Source organism: Cynocephalus volans, chromosome 17 (genome assembly GCF_027409185.1).
Source record: "Cynocephalus volans isolate mCynVol1 chromosome 17, mCynVol1.pri, whole genome shotgun sequence".
Taxonomy (NCBI): Eukaryota; Metazoa; Chordata; class Mammalia; order Dermoptera; family Cynocephalidae; genus Cynocephalus; species Cynocephalus volans.
In genome coordinates this window covers 38,643,177-38,655,222 of record NC_084476.1, presented here as the reverse complement: position 1 = coordinate 38,655,222, position 12,046 = coordinate 38,643,177, and the positions used below count along the sequence as shown (strand labels likewise).

The following is a 12,046-nucleotide window of genomic DNA, read 5'->3' as shown; positions in this document are numbered from 1 at the left end:
ACTAAGGGCTGAGGCGGAGCCGCCCACACCCCCTGCTGGGTCCCGGGCCCTCCCGGCCCGCGTGTACCTGCGTTGTCCACGAGGAGGCGCTCCTGCGCCCACCCGCAGTAGTCTTCGTGCGTGGGCACGCGCAGAAACCGCTAGGCGGCGTCGGTTTCCAGTCCCACGCGCGGAAGCCCGCATGGGCCGACGCGGCCGGAGCGCCCGCGCGTGCGCAGAGCCGATGCCGGGCCGTCCTCGGGGCGGGGCGAGGCCGAGCGGGGCGGGGCTGGGCAGGGCCGGTCAGGGCGGGGCAGGGGCTAGAGGTGTTTCCCGAGCCGCGGCGGCCGCTCCGGCGGTGCGGGGAAACCGAAAGTGGGCGGCGGCCGCGGCGGGGTCCCTGGCGGAGACGGTGGCCGGGGTTCTGGTGGAGACGGCAGCGGGAGTTGGGCCCAGCGGCTCGGGGACGGGCCGTGGTCCCCCGGAGCGAGGTGAGCGCAGGTCCTGCCGGCTGCGGGCGCGACAGGTGCCGGCGACGTCGGACGAGGTTTGGGGCTGGCGCGGCGCACTTAGGTCACCCGCGGGCCAGCGGCCCGGGCGGGACTCCCACAGGCTCGGGGCCTCTTTCCTGCAGCCGCCGGGGATACCCGGGTCCCGACTCCTGGAAACCGGGCTGGTGCCGGGAGTTGGAGTTCCAGAGCGTAGTGTTTTAAATCTCTGAGGGGACCCCTCCCCCGGCCGCTCGGGGCCGGGCTGGGGGTTCACCCGGAGGTCGTACGGACCCTCGGGCGGCCTCGGAAGCCACTGCAGTGGGGGAAATGCAGCCCCGGGGGTATGGACGAGGGCGGGAGATGCTGACCAGGAAGTGGTTCCCGGTACCGGCAGCCCGCCCGGGCAAGGGGTGTCGGAGCTCCCGACTGTTGGAACTCATGTATTTACACCACGAACTTTGTTTCCTGAGGGCGCAGACTTCTCCTTACGGTCTCTTGTATTTCTTGAGCAAGCCCGTGCAGGCCGCAGGACACACGTAACGAGGCTGTTCTTCTGAAACTGAGCACCTGCTGGGTGCAAAGCACCAAGCTGGGAGGGAAACATGGAACCGTGAATAAGTTATCTCTTAATTTTCACCAACATTCCCCTACAGGGTCATGTTCTCAGCCTCAATATGCTGGGAAGAGACTTGGAGCCGGCATATCTTTTCTACCCTCATCCACGTGAGGGGTAGGTACCACTCCCAAATAATTTCAAAGAGCAGGAAGGAGAAATAACTATTAGAAAATGTCCTAGCCCGAAAGAATTCTGATAACTGCCCAAGCCAACCAAAAAAACCAGTGATGTAGTTCATAGTTCATTTACCACCACCGTGCAGGTGGAAAAATTGGAGAAAAGTGTTCTGCCTGGAGATATGCAATAACTTAGTGGCAGAAGTGAAATTCAGACCCAAATCCACATCTGTTCCTGGGTTGCCTTGATGTGTAGGTATGTGTTGCATACTGCAAACAGTGGAGGCTTTGCAGATCTGAGTTGTAATTTTTCTTCTCAGTTTACTAATTCTGTGATCTTGAAAAAAGAACATAATTTCTCTGAGCCCGGTTTTCTAAGTATCAAATGGAAATATTTAACTTACTCTGCCAGGCTTTAACCACTATAAACCCTTTGACTCATAATAATAGTCAAGCAAGGTTAAGTCTCCTCCTTTTACCAAACTGCCCATATTTTACATAATTGAATTTCAGTTTTGTGAGGGCAGGGACACAAAGGTCTTTAAGTTGTTTACACAAAGGTACTTCAAAAAGTTCATGAAAATATTCATATTATCTTTTAATTCTATTTTTCCATAAACTTTTTGAAGTACCCTTACATAACATAGATTGGCACATGGATTTTTGCACTTCCACTCAACTGACATTCATTGAGCATCAGTTACATGCAAAATACTGTGCTGGTTGTAGGGAATTGCTCCTGGGGGCAGCTGGATTACAACGCACATCTCCTGTGCCCTATAGTCCAGGGCCCTTTGGTGGCACACAGCCTCCCTCTTTGCTAGTGAAACACAGTGAGACTGTGAGGTAGCAGTTGGCACTGCCTTCAGATTTTAGTCCCTGTAGATTGGAAATGAAATGTAATCCCTGCTAAATGCCCTTTTAAGCATACTGGTTGAACATAGCTGAATGAAGTATTGTATTTTGCATCAAGAGATTTAAACTCCATGAAGGACCTCTCTTTTAAGTTCTCTGTGCAATATAATCTAATTGGATACTTAATGTGAATGTAAAGAGAAAATAATCCAGCCCTAAGTGCCTATGGTGTGTTTGATCAAGTGATTTTTTTCCAGAACTGAGATTTGACAGAAAGTGAGTGCTTTGCATTTGGACATTCCTTGGTGCATGGAGTGAAATTTAATTTTGTATTTATGTGAATTGGTTTTTCTTTTTTTGTGCCAAACCTGCCTTTCCCTCCTTCCATTCTCACCTCTGTACTTTTGAAAGCTTCATTCTTTTCATTATTTCTTCATGGGCCAAATATTTTAAAATTTTTGTCTTTCAAACAAACCAAAAGTAATTAATTTTGTAATTTTAGTTGAAGACATGCATATATGTCAATCAGCTTGTAATCAGCAAAAGATACTCAGTGTGAATACGTAGTAACTTCAAATCAAACTTCATATTTTAGCCTGTGCAACTTTGTCATGGGTAAGCAAACTCATGGTTTCTATTAGATCTTTGGACCCCATTTCAGCCTTGAAGGAATCCAAGGAAAGTTGAGAATCATGGCTCTTGCCCACCCTCCGTATCTTCCTTGTGAAAAAAGAGGCCTGAAGAGACTTGCTTAAAGGGTCATAGGTAATTAGTAGCAGAACTAGGATTAAGACCCAAACTCCTGACTAGGCCACTTTATCATTTCAGGGTTATTCCCTAGCATGTAGATATGGAAATCCCTTACTTATACAATCATGGTATGCAGTTAAAATGCATGAATAATTTACTTCTTACCACCTGAAATCACAAGAATGGGAACTCCCTAATAAATAAAGAAAGAAGGAAAGAAAGAAAAAGGGTACATTCGTAGGAAGCACACTGAAAACCAGGGAATGATTATTTTAAATATCAAAATATATGTAGATTAAGAATGGAAAGGGGCTTATAAGTGGCTTTAAATTCCTGGAAATGTTCTATTTCATACTCTAGTGTGATTAGACATTTATTTGTTTTCTTATTACTGCTTAAATTGTTCACACAATATGGTTTTCTCTATGCATTATATATAACACTATAAAGCAAGTTTTAAAACAAAAAGAAAAAAAAAACACCTAAAGAAATATACCACTTGGGCCGGCCCGTGGCTCACTTGTGGTGCTGATAACACCAAGTCAAGGGTTAAGATCCCCTTACCGGTCATCTTCAAAAAAAAAAAAAAAAAGAAAGAAAGAAAGAAATATACCACTACCTGAGGGTGTTAACTACTCTTTTCCTTTAAAAATCTATTGGCGACAGGGTAATTCAGGTGGTAAGAAGTAGACTGTAATAGGAAAGAAAAGATAGCATGTTAAACTGTTGCAAGATGTGAAATAACTGGGTAAGGATCTTAGACAATAAACCTTCTCTGAGGCTCAGTTTATTGATTTGTAAGATGAGGGGTTTGGGTTAGGCTAGATGACTCCTGAAATCTTTCAGCATAGACATTCTGGGACTTTAAGGTCCCGACTTGTTGCTAAAATAGTGTCTTCAAGTAGGAGGGCAGCTAGTTACTAGAAGTATATGCCCTAAGGAGAGAGCCAAATACTTCAAAATTGAGCAGCTGACTAAAGAAGGTAAGAGAGATTACTTAATGATTTCAGTTTACTCTAATAATTCTTCAGATTTATTTTGGGGTTTAGTGCGTCTTTACAACTCAAATTCATGACATGAAAAATGTAATGAGGAACATGAGCCGAATGGTACAGTTGAAAATAGTTGAAATAGAGAAGAGAAAGTATGGATGAGAGCCAGACTGGCTGAGCCAAAGTCCTTTGGGCACCAGTAGCTACAGGAAGCAGGTAGCATGCAAATGACTCAGCCAGGGAGGATCAATCAAAGGTAAAAGGCCTTTATCTAGAACACAGCAAAACAACCAGGTTCTTCAGAATCAGACTCTCTGGCCATGTTCAGGTGTATTAAAGAGAAAAGCAGTGAATTTACAAAATACAGTTTTGAAATATAGTGAAAATTATTTAGGCCATTTAAATTATTTAATCTCATTTCCCTTAAGGTTGTTATTACTTTCCCCTACTCCCTGCCCCACTTGTACATCTTGGAAACTTATGACTAATTGTGTAGCAAAGAGAAAAGGGAAAAACTGAAAAGATAAAAGATGTCACCTGCCACATTGAATTTTTGCAACACTTGGCAATTATTTTGGATTTGGGTGCTACTCCCATAATCAGAATGTGCAGATCCCTGTTTCTTTCCACTTTAAGGGCTAGTCACTAAACATGCCCCAAGATTGCGGTCAGCGTTCCCTGAGTCAAATTTTACTTTCAGAAGCCAACTCTATATAATAGGAGCAGCTGTCTGAAAGGAAGCCTTATTTTGGGAGCCAGAAGACCAAGGTTCTTGTGGTTCTGGCCATAAAATCATGTGCTATCTGGGCCTCAGATTCCTCATTTTTAAGCTAAAGAGTTTGGAGCAGTTGGTGTTAAGGTGCCCAGTAGCATTCCATGCTTCTCCCAGCTCCACATTCTGAGTTTGGGCCCACCATCTTATGCTGCTTTCCTAAGCCAGGCAAGGCAATGTACAGGAACATTGCAGTATTGTGGTCTAGCAGGTAATCTTTGCTCCAAGACCCTTTGCCAAAGCAGTAAATGACTTCTTGCCTGCTGGTTAGGTGAGAAATCTTGGAGGAGATCCACTGGCTTTCTTACCAAGCTTGCCAGTTCATAAGTGTGATAATGAGGCAAGTAAGAAAGTCTGGGAAAATTCTGACATTTCAAATTTGATGCTATACTAAAAATATCTCCAGTATACCAGTGCTTATATCCTTGCACTCTTAGCCATTTAATGAGTATATTCACAGATCATTTCCCTCCACACCATGCTTCTAGGGAAATTTCTTTATTAAGTAACTACTGAATTCCAAATATTGTGCTAAGCATATATAACTACTTTTAATGTGTTTATTCATAAAAAGAGGTGAGGAAAGGAGGAAGAAAAAGAGTGAGAGGAGGGAGATGAAGATCAAGTGCTATCTGTTGTGGCCAGTTTCTTCTTGATTGAGGTCCTTGCAGGCTGACCTTGGTCAGTTTTTGAAATCAAAAGTGCTCTGATTTAATAATTCCCCAGATCCACTTCCATTTTACTCTTCTATTTAGAATTTTTATTCAGCTCAACCAGTCCCCATACTGGCTAGGGAAGCCCTTCAGAATTTTAACCTGAGAATCTGTTGTCTGAAAAAGAGATGGCCAACCTCATTTCTCCCAGCCTAACTAATGGTCACCAGGGCTTGCATGACAGTCTCAGATTCACAGAAGAAAAGTAATTTGAATTCTCTGAAATTCAACGTTATATTTATCACAACACTTTTAGAGAATAGAAATACAGGGGAAAAGAGTTGAAAAATCAAAATGGCAACTTTAAAAATTGGGGGAGCCACTGTACAGAAACTTTTGGAAGTTAATTTTTGCGGGGGAGGTTGCCTAAAAGTTTGCCTTTGGGACACTAATAGTTGGAATTCCCATGATAAGCTTCCTTTTGTGCTTTTATGAATGATATTCAAAATAATAAACTTGCTTTTTATAGTTAGATGAAAGTATTCTTAAGTATCTTGAGAGTGTAATTGCCGTGATGACTAAAGATTTTTAAAACTCGGAGTATTTTAAGCTTTAACTTTTTTTGTTGGTGTTCAGTGCCTAAAATGATATTGCTAATGTGGAACTTGCATACCAGACTGGAAGAGATTGACAAATGTAAGAACAAAACATATATCTGAGTATGATCGTATTTACTCATCCAGGTTTTATTGCATTTAACTGCTTCTCACCAGCTTTGAGATCCTCAGTCTTGCAGTCCAAGGGACTGCCCTTCCCTCCAAAAAGTTGTTTGCAAATAGAGAGTTATAGTATTCCACGAAAGAGAGCATGTTTAGAAAAGGCATGTGGGGAGGGAGGGATTGCTTAATTTACAGATTGCTGCCATGTGGTCAAACCTTGCTTCCCAGTCTTAAGTGTGAGATCCTTTCTGTAGCTTTTTAAAAAACTCTGTGAAACCTCACACACTAGTAGTTGTACTTCTAGTGTCCATTGGTTTACTAAATATGTAACTACCAAAGCTGTTATGAATTTAGTATTAGTTTGTGTTCGTGAATCCCAAACAGTATCCAAACACTGTTTGAAAAACAGGAAGGTATGTAAGTGTGTGACATTTACCAGTATTCAAGCAGTGCTCCGTGCTTGTCAAGATGTGATAAAGACCCTTTACCATGTGTGTTATGAAAATATTTTCTCTCAGTCTGTGGTTTGTCTTTTCATTTTCTTAACAACCTTTGAAAGAGCAGAAATTATAAATTTTGATGAATCCAGTTTGTCAATTTTTTCTTCCATGTTTCTAAAAAGTCTTTGTCTAACACAAGATCACAAAGATTTATTGCTTTGTTTTTTTCTAGGAGTTTTACAATATTAGCTTTTTTATTTAGGACCTCAGTGATATATTTTGAATTAATTTTTGTATATGATGTGAAGTTCACTTTTTGCATATGATTGACCACATATGATTTTGGGGGGAGCGTTCCTCTTTGACCCTTGGTTCTTTAGAAGTATGTTGTTAAATTTGCAAATACATGGGGATTGTTTATATATCTTTTTGTTACAGATACCAATTTAATTTTGTTCTGGTTACAGAATACTCTTTGTATAATTTTGGTTATTTTAAATCGGTTGAGTATTGTTTTTAGTCCCAGAATACGTTCTATTTTGGTGAATGTACCATATGCTCTTGAAAGAAGTGTATGTTCTGCTGTTGTTGAAATGGAGTGTTCTGTCAATATCAGTTAGATCAGTTTGGTTGATAGTGCTGTTCAGCTCTTTTATATCCTTACTGATTTTTTGTCTACTTGTTCTGTTAGTTACTGAGAAAGGAGTTTTCAAGTGTCCAGCCATAATTGTGAATCTATTCTTTCAGCTATCAAGTTTGTGTGTTTTGAAACTCTAATGTTTGGTGCAGACACATTTAGGATTGTTATGTCTTCCTGATCAATTAACTCCTTAATCATTGTATTTCTGGTAATATTCCTTGTTCTGATACTAATATAGTCATAGTATTTGCATGACATAACTTTTTCTTTCTTTTTACTTTTAACCTATGTATTTATATTTTAAGTGGGTTTCTTGTAGGTAGTATATTGGCAAGTCTTGTTTTTATATTCATTCTGCCAATCTGTAACTTTTTATTGGGATATTTTAATTACTTACATTTAATATAATTATCAGTATGGTTGGCATTAAATCTTCCATTTTGCTAGATGTTTTCTATTTTCCCTTTCTGTTCTTTGTTGTTATTGCTGTTGTTTTCCCTTTTTTCCCTGTCTAATTTTTTTTCTTGTCTACTATTTGATTATTGTTTTATTTTATTTTATCTTTACTACTGGTTTATTAGTTATACCTCTATAAAATAATTTTAGTGGTTGCCATTGGGTTTACAATATACCTCTTTATCACAGCCTACCTTCAAATAATATTGTACTACTTTATGTCCAAGGGGTCTTCAAATAATTCATGGAAATATTCATGTTATTTATTTATTTTTTTTTTTTAAAGATGACCGGTAAGGGGATCTTAACCCTTGACTTGGTGTTGTCAGCACCACACTCAGCCAGTGAGCGAACCGGCCATCCGTATATGGGATCCGAACCCGGGGCCTTGGTGTTATCAGCACCGCACTCTCCCGAGTGAGCCACGGGCCGGCCCATTCATGTTATTTTTTAATTCCGTTTTTCCACCAACTTTTTGAAGTACCCTTGTAGTTTAAGAACCTTCCAATGGTATACTTCCAAGTCTTCTTATTCTTTGTGCTATTGTTGTGGTGCATTTTACTTTTACATATATTATGCACGCCACATGAGGGAACTTTTTTGGTGATAGAAATGTCTATATATTGATTGTGGTGATGATTCATGAGCGTATATATTTTTCAAATCTCAAGAAACACTACACATAAAATGAGTTAATTTTAGTTTATATAATTTATACCTAAATGAGTTATATCTAACTGAAGACCTGTGTACCTGTTTATCTATAGAAATGATAAGAATATAGACCTAGTATAGGTCTTTCCTAGACTGTAGTATTAATTAAATATTCTTGGTGCTGGTGGTGAGAATTTGTAAAAAGTTAAAGTTTAGTTGTGTGGAGTACATAATGAATACTTAAGATTTTCATTTGCTGTTTAAACCTTTCTGTCATTTGAGTATCATAATTAAGTGAACCCACGAATGAGCTATTTTGTTTCCTTTTTTAAATGGACAAATGAGGAAATTAATAGAATTGTATGCTGTTCTTCCTTTCTGTTTTCTAAGCCAGAGAAAGAAAAAGGCTGTTTGTCTAGAACACTGTGCTGTCCAATATGGTGGCCACTAGCCACATTTAATTGAAATTAAATTAAAAATTTTGTTCCTCAGTCATTCTGACCACATTTTAAGTGCTCAAAGCCACATGTGGCTACCATATTGGACAGCACAGATATAAAACATTTCCGTCGAGTTTCAAGATGGCGGTGGCTGCGGCGGTTGGCGCAGTAGGCAGCCGGGAAACTTGTGGACCTTCCTCTTGCCGTCTCTTAAGGGAGGACCGCTGCTGGTGGCCAGTCGTGGGGGTTGACTGCCACTTTGCCCTTGGCAGGAGAGGCTGCCTCATTTACAGGCAACAGCTTTGAAGTATGGAGCAGGAAAAGAACTGTTTCTTAGCTGTAAAAGTGAGTCTCTAAAGAGGGAACACGGTGCCAGGGCTGCCGTGGATGCAGCCAGGATCCCGGAGGCCGGGGCTGTGCTGAAGGCGGCCAGCTGCCCTATTCATGATTCGAGGTTTCAGGCCGGCATAAAAGAAGGTTCCTGGGAGCGCCCGAGCTGCGCCGTGGGACCGAGCGAGCAGACTGAGGCAGCGGGAGCCGAGAACGGGGAAGGCGACAAACCAGAGGCAGAGAGGGAGCGCCCGACCTGGCACAGCCCTGTGAGTGACCCCGGACCTGGCCCTGCTCAGGGGGCTGACACCAGCCCGGCTTCCGCCTGCATCACTGGGCCACTCACTGCCCCGCGGGGCTGCCTGCATTTTCTCAGGTGGTGGCAGCTCCGGCCCTGCTCAGCCAAGCCTGTTCTCCTCACCCGGCTCGGCTCCTCACTGAGCCTTCCCACTTGCTTGCCCCGGCGCAGGGCTTCCTGGGCCCTGCGGGCTGGCCTCCCCTCCCACTCCCTCCGTGGTTCTCTGGTGGGGCTGGTGGCATGGGGCATCCCTGGCCAGCGTCGGGAGGGCAAGGAAGTACGGGCGGGGCCGACTGTCACTCCACCGCACCCAGGGCTCCGGCCCCTAGTAAACTTCTGGTTACTGGGAGGCAGATACCATCTCTGTGGCCACCAGTTCGGAAAAACGCCTAATCAATTTCTGGTTAGGAATACTGTGGTTGGAGAGTTCCCAAGTGTGCTTGAACCTGCTGGAGAGCTGACTGCAGGTGGGCACCAGACTCGGTCCACACCGGGGGGATACAAAGGTGAACCGTGTGCTGCGGGCTCCTCCCCCTAGGAGCTCACGCTCTGGTGTGGGAGATAAGACAGGTACACAAATAAACGTGATACCAGGAGGAAGGTGATAAGTCCCAAGAAAGATCTACACAGTGCTACAAAGGCACCCAGAGTGACTGGTCGTCTGTGCCTAGCAGAAATCTGGTAGACTTCCTGGGCGAGGTGGTGCCGAGCAGGGTCTTGAAGGCCCAGCTGATAGACGAGGGTTGCAGAAGACACGTCCCAGCCCAGCCTAGTGCGCACAGAGCGGGGAGACGTACGGCTAGGGAGGTGGAGACTCGACAGAAACCACACACCCTGTGGGGTCGCCACTGCACGATCCAACAGCCCGGGCCAGAGCGCACGGAACAGGGAGAAGTCCTGCACGGGAAGTGAAAGCTCAGCACAGATTACACACCCTGTGGTATGTGATCCAGCAGCCCAGCAGAGTCCAAGCTGACCAGAGAGGTGGCTCCCCGGAGAGGCCCAAGACCCGAGGCAACCATACACACAAGGCACTAGAGGCCAACTGAGCAGTCACGGAGGTAGCCATACCAAATTGGCAACCACAGCAACATCTTAGTTAGTCAATAGTCTCAAAGCGGTGGACTGTGAAACCCCCTGCCACAATGAATAAACATCAAAAAAAAGATACCAGAAATACAAAAAATCAAGAAAGTACACCACCAAAAGTTAATAAATCTCAAACTTTAGACCCTATAGAACAAGAAGCCCTTGAAATGACTGACAAGGAATTTCGAGTGATAATTCTAAGGAAACTGAATGAGATACAAGAAAACTCAGCTAGACATCATGATGAAATGAGGAAAAGTATACAGGATCTGAAAGAGGAAATGTACAAGGAATTCAATGTCCTGAAAAAAAATGTAGCAGAACTTGCTGAACTGAAGAAGTTATTCAGCGAAATAAAAAACAAAACGGAGAGTTTAACCAGCAGGCTTGTCGAAGTTGAAGAGAGAACCTCTGAACTTGAAGATGGGCTGTTTGAAATAACACAAGCAGACAAAAAGAAAGAAAAAAGAATCAAAGACATTGAAGAAAATCTGAGAGAGATATCAGACAACCTTAAGCGCTCAAATATCCGAGTCATGGGTATTCCAGAAGGGGAGGAAAATGGAGATTGCATTGAAAACATATTCAACAAAATAGTGGCAGAAAACTTCCCAGGTATAGGAAAAATCACAGATCTTCAGATCCAGGAAGCTCAACGATCTCCAAACGTATTCAACCCAAAAAGGCCTTCTCCAAGACATGTTAGAGTCAGATTGGCAAAACTCAGAGACAAAGAGAGAATCTTAAAAGCTGCAAGAGAGAAGCGTCAAATCACCTATAAGGGAGCCCCAATCAGGCTAACATCAGACTTTTCATCACAAACCCTAAAAGCTAGAAAGGAATGGGATGATATATTCAAAATACTAAAAGACAAAGATTGCCAGCCAAGAATACTCTACCCTGCAAGGCTATCCTTCCGAAATGAAGGGCAAATAGTATATTTCTCAGACAAACAAAACCTGCGGGAGTTCACTACCACACGACCACCCTTACAAGAAATCCTCAAGGGAGTACTGGGTTTGGTTCCTGAAAAATAGCTACCACTGCCATAAAAACCCAAGAAAAATCAAAACCCACTAGTATAATAAAAATGGCATTCATGAAGAGAAAACAAACAAACAAAAACGCTATCTACAACCTAAGGAACCAACAAACACAGAAACCAAACAGTAAATCAGAAAGCAAGGAACAAAAGACACCTAAGACAACCAAACAACCAGTAAAATGCTAGGAATAAATCAACACCATTCAATAACAACTCTTAATGTAAAAGGCTTAAATTCCCCAATCAAAAGACACAGACTGGCTGACTGGATTAAAAAGGAGGACCCAACTATATGCTGCCTACAAGAGACCCACCTCACCCATAAAGATTCACATAGACTAAGAGTGAAAGGATGGAAAAAGATTTACCATGCAAACAGAAAAGAAAAACGAGCTGGAGTACCTATTCTTATATCTGACAAAATAGACTTTAAACTAAAAACCATAAAAAGAGACAATGAGAGACACTGCTTAATGATAAAAGGACTGATCTATCAAGAAGACATAACAATCATAAATATGTACGCACCCAATGTTGGAGCAGCCAGATTTATAAAACAAACTCTATTAGACCTAAAGAAGGAAATAGACACCAATACCATAATAGCAGGGGACCTGAACACCCCACTGTCAATATTAGATAGATCATCTAGGCAACGAATCAGTAGAGAAACACAAGATCTAAACAAGACTCTAGACCAATTGGAATTGG

General features: G+C 42.7%; 1 protein-coding gene across 3 annotated transcripts in view; it reads left to right on the top strand.

Annotated features, from left to right (window-relative positions):
• The first annotated feature begins 308 nt into the window (after positions 1-308).
• Positions 309-12,046, top strand: part of TDRD7 (tudor domain containing 7) — an 81,746-nt gene continuing 70,008 nt past the window's right edge. For 2 of the 3 annotated variants that reach the window (XM_063082096.1, XM_063082095.1), the window contains exon 1: positions 309-470. The gene's annotated coding sequence lies outside the window, so the exon portion shown is untranslated. The remainder of the gene's footprint in view (positions 471-12,046) is intronic. The other variant, XM_063082094.1, reaches the window with a different exon arrangement.